Here is a 19,288-nt window from a genome sequence, read left to right as displayed (position 1 = left end):
GATGGAATGGCAGAGACCTTGTATGGTCTGGTGGTGGTGGTGGTGGTGGTGAGGTCCTTCTCTACTTGGTAAGGATGGTGGTAGACCTTGGCAAAGCTGACTAGCTACTATGGCCTCCAGAAATGCACTAACATCCTGGAAGGATCATGAACTTTGATATTGTCTAAGCTCTTCCACCCATGACTGTGGCCTTGAGCTTTGCCTCTCATCTATAAAATAGGATAGCAACACCTGACTCATTAGGTTACTATGAAAATCAAATGAGCTAATGCATTCAAAGCAGCGACATGAGGCCCAGGGCCTAATAGGTTCTTAAGTAATTAGACATTTCATCCCTTCCATAGAGGAGGACTTGAGGCTGAGACACACCTCTTTTATCAGGAACCTGCTGAGCGTTGGACATAGTCCTGGCTACCTATGACTTAGAGGCTGATGGATGACAGATGTAAAACAGATGGCAGGAGAGGACTGCCCCATTCATCTCAGTAGCCAAGGGCCTCTGGCCAGGCTTTGTAGGACATCCTTCCTACACCAGCCCCACACACCGGCAGACCCAGATCCACCCAGCATTGCTACAGGAAGTGGTGGCTGCTGTCCCAACCAAACCCCAGCACTGTGGCGACAGTCCTGACTGGGCCCGCTACCACATCAAGGACTAGCTCCACCCTCCTCTCATCACCCCTCCTACCTCAGGCTTCCTGGCTCCCTTGGTCCCAGAGAAGTGAGGTAGAACTTGTCTTGAGGCTGGCTAGGCCGTAGCCCTCTGTGGTTGCTGCTGTGTGGCAGAGAAAGTCCTGGGATCCTGACCCAGTTCTGCCAGTCAGCCTTGTGGGAGTTTGAGTCTGGGTCTTGACCTTTCCAGACCTAGGTTCTTCACCAAAAGGCAAGCAAACCCACAGGGGTGGTTGGTAGGCAGAAGTATTGACATCTCGGGCTGCCGTGAAAGAGGGGATCAGCTAACACACTGAAGAACTTCAATCCTGCTAGAACCTTGGTGGTTTTCTTCTGAGGAGTGGAAGGGTCTGCTGGAAGGAAGATCTGGGGCCTGGGAGGAAGACCGCATCTGCCATTCATCATGTTTTCTCTGTTTCATGCTTCATGCCTAGTGCCTTTGTGGCTTACACAGCAACTTTGTGAGCACTATGATTTCTCCCAGCTTATAGATGAGGATGCTGATGAGGAGGGTCATCTGTGCTTCAGTTGTTCCCCCAAGTAAGGGGGCACAGCTTTGAGAACCACAGGGATGAAGTAAGTGCCCACACATTTCTTTGCTCAGAGCCAACAGCCTCCGTTAGGTGGTGCCCAGCCTCAGAAGCAGCTCTGAGCTGGCCAGTGGCTTGCTCTGGCCTTCTCAGTTCCAAACCCTGGCCAGAAGAGTCCTGAAGCAGGCAAAAGCTTGTGGAAACTGTTCATTTTGGAAGCACAGCTCAAGCAAGATCACAGGTGTGTTATTTTCTGGCTCCCTGTCAGAGGTGAGGCTGGCAGTCTAAGCTGTCCCTTTGTCCAGGGCCACCCAGAGATGGCCTAGAGTTTTTCTATACACGGGAGATCATTGTCATTCTTCAGTAGTTGCCAAGGCACCCTAAAAGTGTCCCCAGGGCAGTGAGCCCTGCCAACAAGTCTGTGATAACCATTGCTATTCATGCCAGCTGCCTGTCCTGACCTCTGAACTGCGCCTGGGACTCAGGAGGGTTGTTCCCACCCAGGCCAGCCTGACAGCTTCCTGTGTCCAGCTGCCCTCAAGTCTTGCTGTCTTGTCCAGAAGGAGGCAGGCAAAACTCTACAAAGGCACCATCTGCATCTTGTGGACCTCTGACCCAGTGAGACACAGCAGTCTTTCCATCAGGAAGAATGGAACAACCATGACCACTGGTTTTGGTTCTTGGCTGCACATTGGACTCATCTGGGAGACTTTATAAAACTGACATTGAGTAGACTCAAGTTCACCTTACAGATGTCTGTGCAGTAGACTGGAGCACAGGAATTTAAACCCTCCCCGCAAGTGACTCGAAATGCAGCCGTGGCTGAGAACAGCTGCCTTAATGGTATACACTCACTAACCAGTCTGTCTGAGTGTCTGCTAGGTCAGTCAGGGAATACATGCCCGGCTCCGAGTTTGAGCTCTTGCCTTTAGGGAGCTTGTGTTGTAGTGAAGAAAAATAAAATCAATTGAAAAAAAAGAACCAGTCTTGCCAGAGGGTAGGGAGATACAAAACACAGAAGGAGCTGGACGTGGTGGCACACACTGTGAATCCCAACACTAGGAAAGTGAAAACAGGAGGACCAGAAGTTCAAGGTCATCATCCCCCACATAGTAAGTTTGAGGCCAGCCTGGGTTACAAAAAACAAGACAAACAGCCTGGGCTGGAGAGATGACTCAATGGGTAAGAGCACTGACTGTTCTTCCAGAGGACCCAGTTTCAAATCCCAGCACCCACATGGTAGCTCACAACTGTCTGTAACTACAAGGTCTGACACCCTCACACAGACATACATGCAGGCAAAACACCAATGCACATAAAATTACACACAAACACACACACACACACACACAGACACACACACACACACACACCCTAACTAGAAAAAAAGAAAGGAAGGAAGAAAGAGAGAGAGAGAAAGAAAAGAAGGAAGGAAGGAAGGAAGGAAGGAAGGAACATGGAAGTAGTAAAGGGGTAGAATGATTTGGGGAGGGCATAAGAAGAAGCAAGAGGCTTTCTGAGGGGCTGCCATTTGTACTGAGACCTGAGTAGGATGCACAGCTGTTAGGAGCAGAGGTATCCAAGTATTTCCTGGGCTCTCCAAGATGCTGTCAGGGGACCTGCAAGGGGAAACTTCTGGTAACACAGAGACCACGCTTGCCTTTTCCACTCTCATTGTCTCATGAGTATACAAGAGTTTTCCGATGTCTTGTGGTATGTGATGACATCATTGTGGGATATGCCCTTGTGTATTTTACAAAACTTTGGTAAACAGGAATGGAGATTTCCACAGGAACACACACAAACTCTTTGGAGCGTTCAGCTTTTAAGATAGTAATGGAGTCAAGGTTGAAAAGAGCTTCTCTGAGAGGAGAGCCTTCTAGATGTTTGTCCCATCAGCTTGGTGGGTTCATCAGAGTAGGGAAGGAAGAGATCCAGAGTGAAGAACGCAGAGGTGAGAGTCAGATGAGACAGAGAGCAAGCATCCAGGAACATGAGGCAGGACTGTGTCCAGCACGGGAACAGCTTGTGTTCTAGACAGGGGAGAGAAAATAAGCAAGGGGCAGATGTGGGTGGGAGCTAACTCCAGAGGGCAATAAGTTTGCTAAAGGACACACAAGTAGAAGCTGGTGAGATGGCTCAGTGGTTAAGAGAATTTGTTGTTCTTACAGAGGACCAAAGTTTGGTTCCCAATACCCACATGGTGATTCACAACCATCCATAACTCCAGTTCCAGGGGATCTGACACCTTCTTCTGACCTCCATGGGCACCAGGCACAAAGGTGGTGGTGCACATACATATAGGTAGGCAAAATATTGATGCACATACAATAAATTTTCAAGAAAGAACACAGAAGTGGGCTGGAGAGATGGCTTAGCGTGTGAAAGTGATGGTCATGCCAGCTTGATAAACTGAGTTCAGTTCCCTGGAACCAACAAAAATCTGGATGCAATGGACCACATCTGTCATTGCAGCGTGCCTATGGTAGGATAGGAGGTAGAGACAAATTGCCTAGAAACTTGTGAGCCAACTGGGCGGGAGTAGGAAGCATGGCAGGAACGAGAGATCTTGTCTTAAAGAGGTGGAGAGCAAGAACCAACTCTAGTGAGCATGCACACTACACACACACATTAAAACAACAAAAAACAAAAACAAAAATCCCAATTCAAAAACAACAAACAGGCCGGGCGTTGGTGGCACACGCCTTTAATCCCAGCACTCAGGAAGCAAAGGCAGGCAGATCTCTGTGAGTTCGAGGTCTCCAGAGCAAGTGCCAGGAGAGGCTCCAATGATACACAGAGAAACCCTGTCTCAAAAAACCAAGAAAAAAAAACCAAAAACAAAAAATAAAGAGCAGTTCATGGGTATCACACATCTTTAATCATAGCACTAGAGAGGCTGAGGCAGGAGGATCCAGAGTTCTAGGTTAGCCTGGGCTACATAGGAAGACTATCTCAAACAATAACAAAAGCATACAAGAGTAGCAATGAGATAAAATCACTTAAAGAGGGGATAAGAGGGATGGAGGAGCTCATTTCATAGCTGGACAGCCTGTAAGACGAGACAACCCAGTCTGAGGACAGTAGAGAACCAGTGGAGCTGACTCTTTGGAAGGTCCAATGCACAGGACCCAGTGGTGCAGTAGAGGAAGCATGGGTAGAAAAATAGGGCTCTGGATCTTGGTCTAGGTCAGAAGCACAGGAGATAATGAACCTTAGGGTATGTAGGAAGAGGTGGCTTGAATATGAGTCATGGCTATGTCCCAGGTGGAGGACATCCAGCCGGCTTCTGAATCCATGGGTTTGGAGGTCACAAGAGTAGACAGGGCTAGAGTGAGAGTGAACTTGGAGAGCGATTGTGCAGATAGAAAAGCAGCCATGGAGCTTTCTGATGTGACCCACAGTCGGGGGAAGGGAAAGGGTCCAGGGGAAGCAGAAGGCAGTGGGGGTACAGGGAAGAAGGGTCGTTGCAGGAAGGAGGTGAGTGTCCGGAGCCCACGTGTGATCTCTACAGGGAAATGCAAGCTGGTTTGGAGTGGGCTGAGGGTGGGTGGAGATGAAGAAGTAAAAGTGCTAAGAGTGGAAAGTCATTGAGAGAAAAGGGAAGGTGACCAATGAAGCAGATGCAAGTGGCCTTTCAGGATGGATACGTCAGGGACATGTTCTGGAGACAGAGGGGCCAGATATTTCTGATGGGAGAAATGATGGTTGGTTGCACAGTCACACAGATCACAGGAGGTGAGGTCGGCTCTGGAAGACAGGAAGGCAGGGCAGACACAACTACAGCAAATTCGGGGGAGAACAGGTTGGGGACAAGGCCATTTGCTCGTGGAGACCAGGATAGCATGGAGGCTTGAAGAATGACTACAAGAAACAAAAAGGCCAGCAGGATGCCAGGGGTGCCATCAGGAAGCCTGGGCTTTGGGCTTTTCTCTTCCCTCTCCACTGTGAATTCAGAAACGACCAACTATATCAACTTCAATAGTGTTTCCTCTTAAGAGTCCTCCTCCCCAATCCCCAGTGTTCTTGGCTGTCTTTCTCATAGTGGGAGGATACACATGGAAGAGTGGGTGAGTTGAGCATCCAACCATAGTGTGGGGAAAGATACTGAGAGAAGACTCCCTGGAAATTTCTTAAGGCAGCTAGAACCAAGCCTAGACTGACTGCTGGATGGCCTTTCCTACATAGGCTGTCCCCTTCCTTGCCCACACAGGCTGCCTCCCCCTCACTGTCTACTCAGGCTTATTATCTTTGGTTCTTCGGACTCTCCTGAAGTTTCTTCCCCCAATCACACTTGTTCCCTAGAGGACAGTACTTTGAACCTCTCTGGTGTGTCCTTTTATCCCACACATTGCTATCTGGCAGCAGCTGGCCTCTGGCTCCTGTCTCTGCCTTCTCAACTCACTCTTGGTCAAGAAGATGGCTCTACTCCAAGAGTCCCGCAGTGCTCTTATCTCTGAAGCCTCCCAAAGGTCCCAGGGACTGCAAAAAGTCCTTGGCATGGCATTCCAAGCCCCTCCTAGGCCCCTAATTTCACTTCACCTGACATGTCTCAGGTCCTCTCTGGAAGGGCACAAATCTCTCTCCTCTGCTCCTACACCTTTGTCTCAGGGCACACCTGCCAGGATGCCTGTGGAACATCAATGGAGTTTATGGTTATGATGTATGTGATGCATCTGCGTGTGTGTGTGTGTGTGTGTGTGTGTGTGTGTGTGTGTGTGTGTGCATCTGTATGTGGGTATGAACATGCCTGGGCAAGTAAGAGACCCACTTTGGGTTTTGTTTTTTGGATGCCATTCACCTTGGTTTTTGTTTGTCTGTTTTTTGTTTTGTCTTTTGAGACAGGGTTTCTCACTGGTCTGGACTCCTCCAAACAGGTTACGATGGCTGGCTAGTAGGTCCCAAAGATCCACCTTTGTCTCCCTGTGCTGAATGTATGTCACCATGCCCAGAGTTTTTTATGTGTGTTCTGGGTCCATTACAAGGCAAGCACTTTATAGACTGAAACATCCCCTTGACCCTCTGGTCACCTTTCGTGGATCAGTTTCTATACTGCCTTCCCCACGAAGTCTTCCATGACCACTCAAGCTGAGTCAGCACCCTCATCTGTTTCCCCTGCTACCATGTACTGAAGTATAACAGCCTATCCAGTCTGTGGTAGCTGGCCACCTGTACAACTGTGTCTTTTCCCTGGTATACATGTCTTCAGGACAGGATCCAGGGTTGATTCTTTGTGTATCTCTACCAGGAACAGAGTTTATGGACACTGGAATGGGTTAATTAATGAGTAGAGAGTGGGTAAATGAATGAATCTACCCATTGAGCAATCCAGCCAGCCAGCATCCATACCTTCATCACTGTCCACAAGAGTCCCTTCTTTGTTTTTGTTTTGTTTTTGTTTTGTTTTTATTTTTATTTTATATGTTTTGACTGCACATACATCTGTGTACTGCTTTCATGCCTGGTGTTTGCAGAGGCCAGAAGAGGGTGTGAAATCCCCTGGAACTGGAGCTACAGATGACTGTGAGCCACCATGTGGATTCTCAGAATAGAATTCTGGTCTTTTGGAAGAGCAGCCAGTGCTCTTAACAACTGAGCCATCTCCCCAACCTGGTCCCTTATTTTCAGTGTGTGAACCACTGCTGTAACTGTCTAAAGAGCATGTTGTCTCGCTTTATACGGCCCACAATGTGCCCAGAAAGGAAGACTCTGCCGAGCTCCTGGAGGACTTGGCCCCTGTGTGGCATGTGTCCAGAAGACCACTTACAGCTTGCTTCCTGGTTACCCCTGCAGAAGCCCGTCCTGAGGCCATAAGTCAGAACCCCTGCAGGTTCATTCATCTGTTGACTCCCTGGGCAAGCCAGGCCCAATCACCCTTTGGCCCAGGCTGGCATAGGTCTGTTCTTCCTGGAGCTTTGAAAGAGTGCTGGGTGGAATGAAGCCTTCTCTAAGAGGCCCCTGGCTCCCTAGCCTTCGTGACAGCCCTGCGAGTCACAGTGGTGATGCCTAGTCACATCTGCAGGTAATTTCTTGCTCCGTCTGCACTGGAGTGGATCTTATTCAGATCAGAACAACAGCCTCTGTCTCTGTGCCATCTCTCAGGCGGGAGGAGCCCCTGCACCCCCTGCAGAGCACATTGCTCTAGATCTTTGCTGGAACCTTCTGTCTCCTAGCGAGCTCTGATGGCATTTGGAGTAGCCATGAGGTCAGCGGTCGTGCTTACTATGGAGGCCTGGCCTCCAGCAGCTGGGTGCGTGCGCAAAGAGCTCCGGGCTGTGCTGCCTGACATTTGAAGTCATTTACAGGGAATAAGTTCCATCCTCGCACTCTGCTCAGCCTTTCATAACAGCAGCCAAACTGTCCGCCCTGGACAGGACATAAATCCTGCTGCCGAGTCACTGGGCCAGCTCTCCTCCTGGAACTACTTCCTTCCCAGAGCTTGCCAAGGGGGCAGCTGTCTGAACCCCAGCCCAGGAAAGGTTCCAGGGAATTGGTGGGGTGTTGGGAAGAGAGAGCTCAGTATCAGGAGTTAAAGTGCAGAGGGCCAACTTCCAGGCTAGGCGAGTGCCATCGCTGAGATGTGTGGCACCTGCCTCTGCTTCTGTTGATTGCATGGATAGAAGGCCCCGGCTGTGGTCCACACCCACAGGGACACAGAAGGAGCCTCTTTCCATCACCTGCAGTCAGGCTGTGCATCCTTGGGGGAGGAACACAGCTTCTCTCTGCTTCAATTTCCTGCTAAATGAGATCAGAGCCGGACCAAATGAAGTGGCACATGTTTCGGGAGCCCAGGCCAAACTGCCACGAACTCCTGTTAGTCAAAGATGTCTTCCTTTTCTCTGTTCATGCAACAAAATGCTGAGGTTCTACTGTGTGCTGAGCGATAGGCTAAGAATGTAGAGCTGTTAGGAATACCTATTGCATTCCTGGTCATTCATGTGATCTGCTGGCTTTGTTTTTCTCTTCACTGACCTATCATTGTGTGTGTGTGTGTGTGTGTGTGTGTGTGTGTGTGTGTGTTGCTGGGAATTGAACTAAGGGCATGCTAAACAATTGCTCTGCCACTAAGTTGACCCAGTCGATTAAAAAAAAAAAAAAAAAACCCTCAAAACAAAAATTTGAGACAAGGTCTAACTAAGTTACTCAGGCTGGTCTTGAAATTGCTATCTTCCTTCTGGAGCCCCAGGAGTAGCAGGGATGAGAGGCATGTACCACCATGCCTAGCTGGCCTGCCCTTTTGTTTTAAGAATTTGCCAATGGCCGGGTATTGTGGAATATTAGTTTAAGATGTGTTACATGGGCTGGAGAGATGGCTCAGTGGTTAAGAGCATTAGCTGCTCTTCCAGAGGTCCTGAGTTCAATTCCCAGCAACCACATGGTGGCTCACAACCATCTATAATAGGATATGATGCCCTCTTCTGACATAAAGTCATTCATGCAGAAAAAGCACTCATATATATTAAATAAATAAATAAATAAATAAATCTTTTTTTAAAAAAAAGATGTGTTACATGCCAGGCAGTGGTGGTGCTGCACACATTTAATCCCAGCACTCAGGGAGGCAGAGGCAAGTGGATCTCTATGATTTCAAGGCCATCCTGATCTACAAAGTGAGTTCCAGGACAGCCAGAGAAACCCTGTCTCAAGAAAAAAGAAAGATTTGTTATGTTCATTTATACCATGGAATATTTGTTTAGTGATGCAACAGTATGTTGCATTCTTTTATGTTGCATTTGTTTAAGTCTGTAAAGCTGGGGCTGGAGAGATGGCTCAGCGGTTAAGAGCACTGACTGTTCTTCCAGAGGTCCTGAGTTCAATTCCCAGCAACCACATGGTGACTCACAACCACTTTAAATGAGATCTGGTGTCCTCTGCTGGCATGGGGGTAGAAGACTGTATAAACTGTATACATAATAAATAAATAAAATCTTTAAAAAAAAAGTCTGTAAAGCTGTGTTACTTTGCCTGCCTTAAACACCTGATTGGTCTAATAAAGAGGTGAATGGCCAATAGCAAGGCAGGAGAGAGAAGAAGGCGGGGCTGGTAGACAGAGAAAATAAATAGAAGGAGAAAAAAGAAGAGGGAGGAATGAGTAAAGGAGAAGACAAGGACACCAGGGGCCAACCACCCAGCTACTCAGCCACATAACCAGCCACAGAATGAGAAGGAAAGAAAGATATATAGAATAAAGAAGGGTAAAAAGCCCACAGGTAAAGTGCGGGTAAAGAGAAACAGGATAATTTAAGTCAGAAAAGCCAGCTAGAAACAAACCAAGCTAAGGCTGGCCATTCATAAGAATAACTTTCCATGTATTTACTTGGGAGTTGTGTGGCGGGCTCCCCAAGAGTAAAAAGAACCAACTATAGCGGGGCATGGGAGTGAACACCTTTAATCTTAGTACTTGGAAGGCAGAGGCAGGTGGATTCCCATGGGTTTTAAGGTCAGTCTGGTCTACAAAGCAAGTTCCAAGACAGCCAGAGTAGAGAGCCCTTATCTCAAAAAAAAAAAAAATGTCAATGAAGGCTTGTTGATGCCACCTAGTTGAGCTTCTGGATATATGTAGATGGGACAAGAATCCTGGGTGATACTATCTCCTAGGACCTCGGTGTCACCATTGCCTTGCTTTTTCCAAGCTGACAGGTCTCTTCCTCCAGGAAGTCTTCAACAACTCTCCTCTCGTCTGGGGCAGGTGGCCTGATGGGATTATTCTTATGGCCATGAGGGTTGGTCTTCCTTTTACATAACTGAGAAGGACAGATACTGGGTCTACATGGCTCCCTGTGTCCCTCCCCCAACCCACAGGACACTGAGCACATAGTAGAACCCTATAGATATGTCTCAAATAGGAGGAACATAGACTTTGGACCCATGGCCAGGCTATTAATAGGCCTCTAAGAAACTGTCTCACTCCTCCTTGGAGCTTATCCCCTGGGGAAGAACTTTTTGACCAATGGACCAGACAAGGGAACAGGAGGTTTGTGTTGGGGTGGGTGTGGGGGTAGCCCACTTTGGAGTCAGTTTATGGAAGTTGGGCATGAGGCATGGGGCATGGGGCATAGTCCAAGGAGTGAGGACAGGCTGCATAGAGGCAGACCGACAAACTCCCCAAGGAAAAGGCTGTTTGAAGGACCAGAAGAGGGGAGTGCAGAGGGTGAGGTGGGAATGGAATGGATGAATCTCAGGCTCAAGTTCTTCAGGAAACAGAATGTCATTGTGCTGAATCCAACTTGGCAAGGCAGACCTGCATATGACCCGAATCAGAGTCCTCCAGCCACAGGAAGCCAGGCTTCCCCAGCGTGGCAGCTGCCAGGTGCCAGCCACCCAGAATCCTGGTATATCTGCTAGGTATGGTAGAAGAAGCAGTCGGGGGTTGGTCTTCCAATCACCACTTCCCTGGCTTTGAGAGGAGACACTGGCCAGCTTAGACAGATTAGATCCTGGAATGTGGGCTAGGACTGGCCCCTGGACAGGGCAGAAAGCAGGGCTGTCACAAGGCAAAGGTAGACCCAACTGCAGATAGGCAACTGCTGTCCCCACCCCAATCCAGTGCCATTTACCTCTTCCACGTGGGTCTCATACTGGTCTCCAGAAGACAAAACACTTCCCAAGTGACCAGAAGACATCAGTCCAAACCCTCCTTTTCACCTCCTGACCCCTTAGAGAGCCATTGTGGCCCCTCTGGTTGCTTTGGAGGTGCCAGAAGACTGGAGTGAAGCTCCAGCTTCATGTGACTGTGGAAAAGTTCCTCTGAGTCCTGAGTTATGTCATCTTTATAGAGGAAGGGAGAGCCAGGAATTTTATTGCTTATTATTATTATTATTATTATTATTATTATTATTATTATTATTATTGTTTGAGGCATCATCTCATGGCCCCCAGGCTGGCCTCCAACTTCAGTGCAGCCATAATTATGTAGATAAGGTTGACCTTGAACTTCTGATCTTCCTGCCTCCACCTCCTGAGTACTGGGATTACAAGCATGCACCATCATGCTCAGTTTAGGTGGTACTGGGTATGGTAGTGCTTTCTGCTAGGCAAGCACTCTATCAATGGAGTTACACCCAGTCCTCACTATTGATTATTATTGTCATTGTTATTATTTATTAGCTTGTAACTTATTTTATATTTTGGATAGAAGCTTGAGGTTAAAGGTCAATATGTAAGCCAAAAAAAAAAAAAAAAAAAAAAAGCCAAGCTATTCTGTTTGTAGGGAGGGACCTGGGGTCCCACCTGCTCTGCCTCCCCTATGCCTCTGAGTAGCCCCTACACACACACACACACACACACACACACACACACACACACACACACACACACACACACACACACACGGGGAGAGAGACAGAGAGACAGAGAGACAGAGAGCCTGGAATTCGGTTGCATGGTCTCTAAGGAACTTCTTGACCTTGATCAACAAGGGCTCCCAAGTGGTGATGAACTGGGAAATCTAAAAGCATTTCTGTCAGCTGATTAGAATACTGGGGACATGTTCAGTAGCAGAGATCACAGTGGGCAGACCCAGGACAGCTTGCTCAGGAAGATGCCACTTCTCACATTGAAGTAGCACCCTAGGAATGGTGTCCTTGGCAGCATACATTGCCTTAGGAGGGAGGTTGCCTGCAGGGCATTGATACCTTGGGCTCGGAGAGCCAGGGGCAAATGTGGAAAGTACTCCAAGAAGGAAGTCCTCTACCTTGAGGTGACTCAAATCTTCAAGCCCAGCTTGGCTTTCTCCATGGGGGGACAAACGGGGGGGGGGGTTGTTCCAGACCAGGCCAGCCTGGCCCTTAGCCTCTGCTCCGGAAACCCCCTCATTCCACTGTGGTGCCTAATCCCTGTTAACAGCAAGCTGACCTCCCGCCTCCCCCAGAGCCTCACAGGCTGCCTTTGAAAAATAAATAAATACTTTCTCCATTATCCCATTAGCAGCTTCACAGGTCTTCTGCTATTAGTGCTCAGCACCGATGAAAGTGGAAACACGTGTCCTGAAGAGCCCCCTCTTGCCACCACAGGGCTGGGCTGCACTCAAGGCAAGAGTGGCGTATCCATTTGCGGCTGCCCAACGGTGGGAGAGGGGCTCACCACCAGCTCAGATCCCAAGGTTTGCCGGCTGTAGCAGGATCTGGGGGTCTCCACCTGCTGCACAAGAAGCTGGGAACTGAGGCTTCTTTGTGCTGCTTCTGCCTGGCTGTGTGTCTTCAGGCAAAGTCTTTTGCTATGCTGAGCTTCGGGTGTTTTGATAATTAACAATAATGATGATGATGATAATGGACATTATCATCCTTTTCTTGAAGAATTTAGAGGATTGAAATAATCTAGGGAACACGAAAGGGTCTTAAATGGCACCAGTGAGGTGTGGAGTGGGTGGCCTCACTTCACTGGTCTCTGTATCCATCCATCCCTGCAGTGCTAGAAAAAGAAGTAGCGCTAGCTCAGCCTTCCTCCACTGTGTCATTCTGCAGCCACAAGTGGCCAGACTTCCTCCCCTCTGGTGACAGTGCCTTCCTCTTTGCATAGTCACTGCTGTCTGAGAGGGTGCTAGATGTCAGCCCATTGGTTCCTGTTGTCTGGCTATGGAGTATGACAGTTTCCAGCGCAGACCCTGGCATCTAGCAGAAATGGTAGGAAGCTGGGAAGGTGTTTGGCTCCTTGTAGCATCTTTTGGTCCCCTCTTTCTTCTTCTCCCTGTAGCTCTAGACAAAGGAGGTGCAAAAGAAGGATGAGTCCACGTATGTAGATTTGGGGGGGGGCATTTCCAACTGCTCACTGGGCAGCACTGACTTGGGTGGGCAGGGACTCGGGGCCTCTGTGTTAGTGAATAGAGCCTGGGCAATGCTGGGGTAGGTCAGCCTGCCTGTGAGGTCACCCTTTGCATTCTCATTTCTCATGAAGGAGTGTTAAGTTCTCTCAGGCCATCGCTGAAATCCTTGGTCCCCAGCTCCCATTTTTCTTCCTGCCCTCTCCCCAAGACCTCAGTCTGCCTTCATTTATCTTGTCTGTGAGCATCTCAGTTATGAGTTATGGGGTCAGTGACACTCTATCCAATTCCACTAAACTGTGCTCTCTACAGATTGTCTGTGAAACCTCAGAAAAGTGGCCCAACTTCTCTGGGCTTCTAGGTTTCATATCTTCTAAAAGTGTAGGAAGCGTATCCTATTGTTCCATGGGCTTAGCAGATAATATATTAGCACAGAATTTGGCACTTAGTAAGCTCTGCAAACAATAAGTTGTTATAATTACTCTTCCTAAATCCCTGGAACTCAGCACCAAGGGCCCAGAGCATGTATGTGCAAGCTTGGTCCTGAACCCAGCTCTCACTCCCTCCTTCTGCTCTTCAGCAGGTGGGAGACCTATGGCCTCTGCCAGAGGCTTTCCAGACAGCTTGGAGTAATGGATGACTGTACCCAGCCTGCCTTGGGGCCCACAGCCTCCCTGGGCAGACAGTTGCCCAGGGCACATTCCTGGGCTGGGAGCTGGTCTTGACTACCTACACAGTAGGTAGACTTGGCCTTGAGGTTCTGTCTGATGAGATGGAGGTATCTTTCCCAACCTGCTGCTTCTGGTCTGTCCACACCAGCTGTCCTATAGCAGCTGGATTTCCTTGCCCTGACCTTGGGGGAGCCCCTATCTTTTACTGGCTCTCTTCTTGGTTCCCCCAAAAGTCCCCTGAGGGGGTTGGACCAGAGTGGCCTTCTCTGAGTGAGCCTCCTTTGGAAGCTGAAACTGGAGACTATCAAGAGAGGCTGGTAACTTATAGTCTCCATCTTGCCAATGCTGGCCTTCAAGGGCCAGCATCGGAACCGGTCAAGCTCTGTGTATGATCTGGGGTTCTCTCTTCTAGGGACCAATGGAGTACCTCAGCAACAGGTGCTTTGAGGGCCAGGATGGGGGTGGTCAGAGCTTATCCTTCTCTATGAATGGCCTCCTGGGGACTGGCTTGGACACAGCTAGGCAGGGGGCAGTGCTGCCTGACCTCTTGAGAGTCCTGAGGCTGCAGTCCTGTGATTGATTCTCCCCTAGGAGTTGCTCTCCTGGGAAAGCCTCAGGTCTGGGTAAGGGGAGGGGTTTGCAGGGCCCATATTCAGGGGCGGATTAGCCAGGGGAATTGCTCCCACCAGCAGGGAGGGGAGAGATAAAGGCTGGAAGCTGGAGAAGGGGGGCCCAACACGGAGACATTCCCTCCCCTGACCTTAGGCCCACACAGAGCCCTGTCTGTGGTGGGGGAGGGGGCCGCCCCCTTTCCCAGGGTACTGGCCGGCCTTGGAGCCCAGCACTTTCTCAGGCCCTTTATTAAATTTCTCAGGAGCTAGAGGGGAGGTTATCCCTCCCCCCCTTGTCCCTGAGCTCCCCTCCTTTTGTCTCCCTCCCCAGGAGGGTCTGGAAGGAGCTTTTCTCATTATTGTGGTTATTAAAAATAAATGAGAGAGACAGAGACACACAGGGAGAGAGACCAAGGGAGAGAGACAGGCAAGCAAGGATACAAAGGAAGACAGAAGAGGGAGCTGGGAAGAAGGGGGCAGAGGAGGCAGATACAGAGACATGAAGGCAAAAGAGGGCCTCGGGGTAGTGCTGGGGCTTTGAAACTTGCCTTGAAAGCCATACCTGGTGAGGAATATGGCCTTGGGCATCCTACATCATCAATGTGTTCATCGGTTACCTACAAAACAGAATTACCTCGAACTCTCCCATAGCACTGTTGTGAAACACGGTAGTTAGTAATATCATACTGATGCTGGACAAAGTTGAAACCGAATGGACGCTGACGGCTTGGCTTTGTTTATGTTACATGCAAAGTACCTCCACATTAATCACATGAGAGTCAGGCAGGCACACACAGAGAGAGAGAGACGGGAAACATGGTGGGCAAGAGAACTTGGGGTCCCTGGTGATGCCCACTTGCTTGGAAGCAGGGGCAGGACAAAGTATTAGGGCCCTGTCTCATGGAGTAACTATTTCTAAGGTCCACCTCACTTTTGTGGACCAGTTCTTAACAACAGAGTAGGGAAAAGCAAACAACAAAACCCAACAAGCCACAGAGAGAGCACTTCTGTGGATGTCTCTGCACTGTAGTTTCTTAACTTTAAAGTGGGGGTAGGCTGGCCATGATGGTGGCCTATGTCTATAATCTCAGCACTTGAGATGCTGAGACAGGAAGACCACTTGGAGTTCTAGGCCAACTTGGGTTACAGAGCGAGACTATCTCAGAGAGAGAGAGAGAGAGAGAGAGAGAGAGATAGGAGGAAGGAAGGAGAGAGAGAGAAACAGGGATGAAGAAAACTAGGCTACCCTCTCATTGCTCTGAGGCCATGGGTGTATACATCTTGGGTTTTATTGTTTGTTTGTTTGGTTGGTTGGTTGGTTTTTTGAGACAGGGTTTTTCTGTGTAACAGCCTGACTATCCAGGAACTCCCTCTGTAGACCAGGCTCACCTTGAACTCACAGAGATCTTCGCGCCTTTGCCTCCCAAGAGCTAGGACTAAAGGTGTGTGTCACCACTGCTCAGCCTCCCATGGACCCGTTTTTTATATTTCACTTTGAAGAACTTGAGCATGAATTTTAGAGGCAAACCAACCTGGCATGGAAATTGTTGTGAGTTTTTCCAAGACAAAAGGGACAATACAGTTTGTCTTAGTTTGTGTTTTGTTTTGTTGTTTTATCTTAAATAGCTTTTTAAAAAAGATTTATTTTTATTTTCTGTGTCTGAGTGTTTGACCTTCATGTATGTCGGTGCACATGTTGTGCATAGACATATGCACACATAGGCCAAAAGAGGGCATCAGATCATCTAGAGCTGGAGTTACGGATGGTTGTGAGACACCACGTGACTGATGAGAGTCAAACCCGGGTCCTTAGGGAAAGCAACAAGTACTCTTTTTTTTTTTTTTAAGAATAATTCTTTTTTTAGAAAATGGAATGGTTAAAATATGTCAGTGCCTTTTAAACTTTATTTTTATTTTGTGTGCATTGATGTTTTACCTGCATGGGTGAGTGAGGATGCCAGATCCCCTGGAACTAGAGTTACAGACAGTTATGAGCTGCCATGTTAGTGCTGGGAATTGAACCCAGCTCCGACATGGAAGAGCAGTCAGTGCTTTTAACTGCCAAGCCATTTCCCCAGCACCCACCCCTACACACACACACACACACACACACACACACACACACACACACACACACACACACACGCACACTTTTTGAGTCTGGATCTCACTATTTAGTCCTAGCTTGCCTGAAACACTATGTAGACGAGGATGCATCAAATTCCCTGAGATCCACCTGTCTCTGCGTCCGTAGTGCTGAGCTTAAAGGTGTGTACCATCATGCCTGGCTTGAGTGGCCTTTTTAAGAAATAAAATTCACTCATGAAACCTCTCAATGTGTGTGTCAGTGGTATTTAGTGAATTCACAGAGGTATGCAACCATTATCATGGTATGATTTGAAACATTCCCATTAATGCCCAAATATGTCCTTCATCCATTGGCTATCAGTCCCTATTCCTACCGTGATCCCAGGTAGCTACCATTCATTCTGGGTCTGGTTCCTCTCCCCACGCATGGAGGGTCAGCAAACCTCAGCCCTTGGCACCGTAGTCTTCCTCCACTTGACAGGTGCTCCATGTGATGCTCTTCACCAACTGGTGGATCTTGGGCTGTTCTCAGGTTGCTTAAGTGTTTAAATAAGGGGCGGGTGCGTAGCTCAGTGGTGGAGCTCTTGCCTAGCATGCACAAGGCCCTGAGTTCGATTCCTCGAGCTGAGGAAGACAATAAAAGGGTTAAATATGATACAAAGTGAAAGTGATAAGAATAGTGAGTATCAGATCATCTTAAACAGATTTAGGAGAATTTCTTTGTGGGCATACACATGCCTGGCATAGCGGGAAGTACTTCGCGGCCATAGGCTGTTCACACCACAAAACTGGAGTGGTTAATATCATTACCTCCTGGGAGGATCCTGCAAAGTGGGTGAGAAGGGCATTCAGGAGGACTGACTTGTGGAGCTCACACCCAGTGAACATGGACCAGGAGGGAAGCCCAGAACTTGGCCTCAGCCCTGTAGCTTCTCCACTCAGAGGAGGGGAGAAGGATGTGATTTTACAACAGCCTGCCCTGAGTTTTAGGGAGCATGAGGGGAGAACTGGGGGGTCTCATAGACTTCTTTCTCCCAGTGCCAGCTCTGGCTAGGCCTATAGCACAATGCTGCATCTGCTGTCCTGCCTTGACATCAGCACAGAAGTTCCAGTGGTTTTTTTTTGTTTTTGTTTTTGTTTTTTTCCTTTCATGACATCCCACAGAATCGCCTCATGTGGAGTATTTACTATGTACAGGGTTGGTATGAGTGCCCTACTAGACTTGAAGGTCCAGAAAGGTTCAGTAACTTGCCCAAAATCATAAGGTTTGAATGCAAATGGCAGAGCCCACATTCCTGTCTCTCCATCTGTTGGATTCTGAAGGCCACTCTTCCTCTTTCTCGCTCAGCTCCCCTCCCTTCCAGAGGCTGGAGTTCCACATCTGGCTCCCAAATGACCTCCCCCCAGGAGGGAAGGCAAAGCCTGAGGACCCCCGTTGTAGGGAAGGGAGCCGGGAGGCTGGGGGCGGGGAGGGCAGAGGGGGCCGCTGGCCCTTCCCCAGGCTCCAATGGGCTCAGAGGCCCTCCCTAGGGAGGCGTGGTGCCCTCTGCTCCCCTCCAGCTTCTCCTGGGAGACAATATGCTTCTCATTAAGCTGGCGTTGGCCTTTGCAAACCACAAGTCTAATTGTGAAGTTGGGATGGGGGGGTGTGAGTAACTGCACATCTCACGCTGGTGGGGGGAGATCTACCAGCCCCTCCCCAGAGTGGCTCTTGGCACCCTGCAGGCAGCTGTGCCCCCAGGCCTCACCCACTGCCAGGTTGGAGTAGAACTTCAGGGAACAGGCTTTCAGAGACAATTCAGCAGAGAAAAGGGCAGAGCAGTGTGCCACAGGCTCTGCTGTCTTTATCTGCTTCCCGGGACAGACCAACTACCTATTCTTAGACTCCCTTAGGTGCCTCTCTCTGACCAGGGCTCCCTGAAGGCAGGGTGAGTCTTTGCTCACCATGAGGCTCCTGGGGATTGGAGAACCTTGGGACAGGATACACCCAACAGGAGAAAACCACAGGCACTGAGGGCCTGGGGTTGAGGGGCACATGCTGCACCGCGCCCAACCCAGCAGCCACAGCAGAGAAACTGCGTAATGAGCATGTAACTGAGTTAGGTCCACAGGAGCCTCTGAAAGCTCCAGTTTCCTCCCCACCCAGTGGGTCTGTCTGGGTGACTGCAAAGGGTCGGGATGCCGGGTGCTGCCTTCTCAGATCCTCTCTGAGAGTCTCAGCCAGGCTCCCAGGAGACAGAGGCAGCAGCCCAGGATGGTCAGGGTGTGAGTGTCAGGTCCTCATCACTTCCTACCTCCCACAAGTATGCCTGCCACAGCCCTGTGGGCACACAGAGACCGACGTGAGCCCCTTGTATCAGTTACACACACACACACATACACACACACACACACACACACACACACACACACACACACACACACAAATGTACTTCCCAAAGCTGGGTGCAGTGGTGCAAGCCTGTAACTCTGCCCCCAGGATATGGAGGAAAGAGGGTCAGTAGTGCAAGGCCAGCCTGGGTTTCATGACACCTTGTCTCTAAACAAACAAACTCCCCCAGACGTGCAGATGTCTGCATTCCTGAATGAGCACACATATGCAAAGTCCAGGTACAGTCATCCCCTGCAAGTCAATATGTGCTCTCATACACACTCATACCTGTCTGTGTGGCCAGTCACAATGCTGGAGACAGTCTTCTCATTCCAGAGCAGTGTCACATGTGGAGAACCTTGGAGTTTACTACCCAAAAGGGACTTAAAAGGTTCTGTCCCCTCCCATCCTGATGTCGCCCCCTGCCATGCCAGCTGCTGTGAACATTGCTGATCACCCAGGACTGATGGAATGTGGACCTGTACTCTAGTCTATGAACTCCCATGACATCTGGCTCCATCAGGTAAACCTTGTGGCTCTGATCTTTGGGCGTCACCACTGGTACTCCAAACCACAAGCACTGGAGC

This window comes from Cricetulus griseus, chromosome 2, assembly GCF_003668045.3.
Source record: "Cricetulus griseus strain 17A/GY chromosome 2, alternate assembly CriGri-PICRH-1.0, whole genome shotgun sequence".
In the NCBI taxonomy this organism is placed as follows: domain Eukaryota; kingdom Metazoa; phylum Chordata; class Mammalia; order Rodentia; family Cricetidae; genus Cricetulus; species Cricetulus griseus.
The sequence above is the reverse complement of the archived record's forward strand: the minus strand, read 5'-3'. Positions refer to the sequence as shown.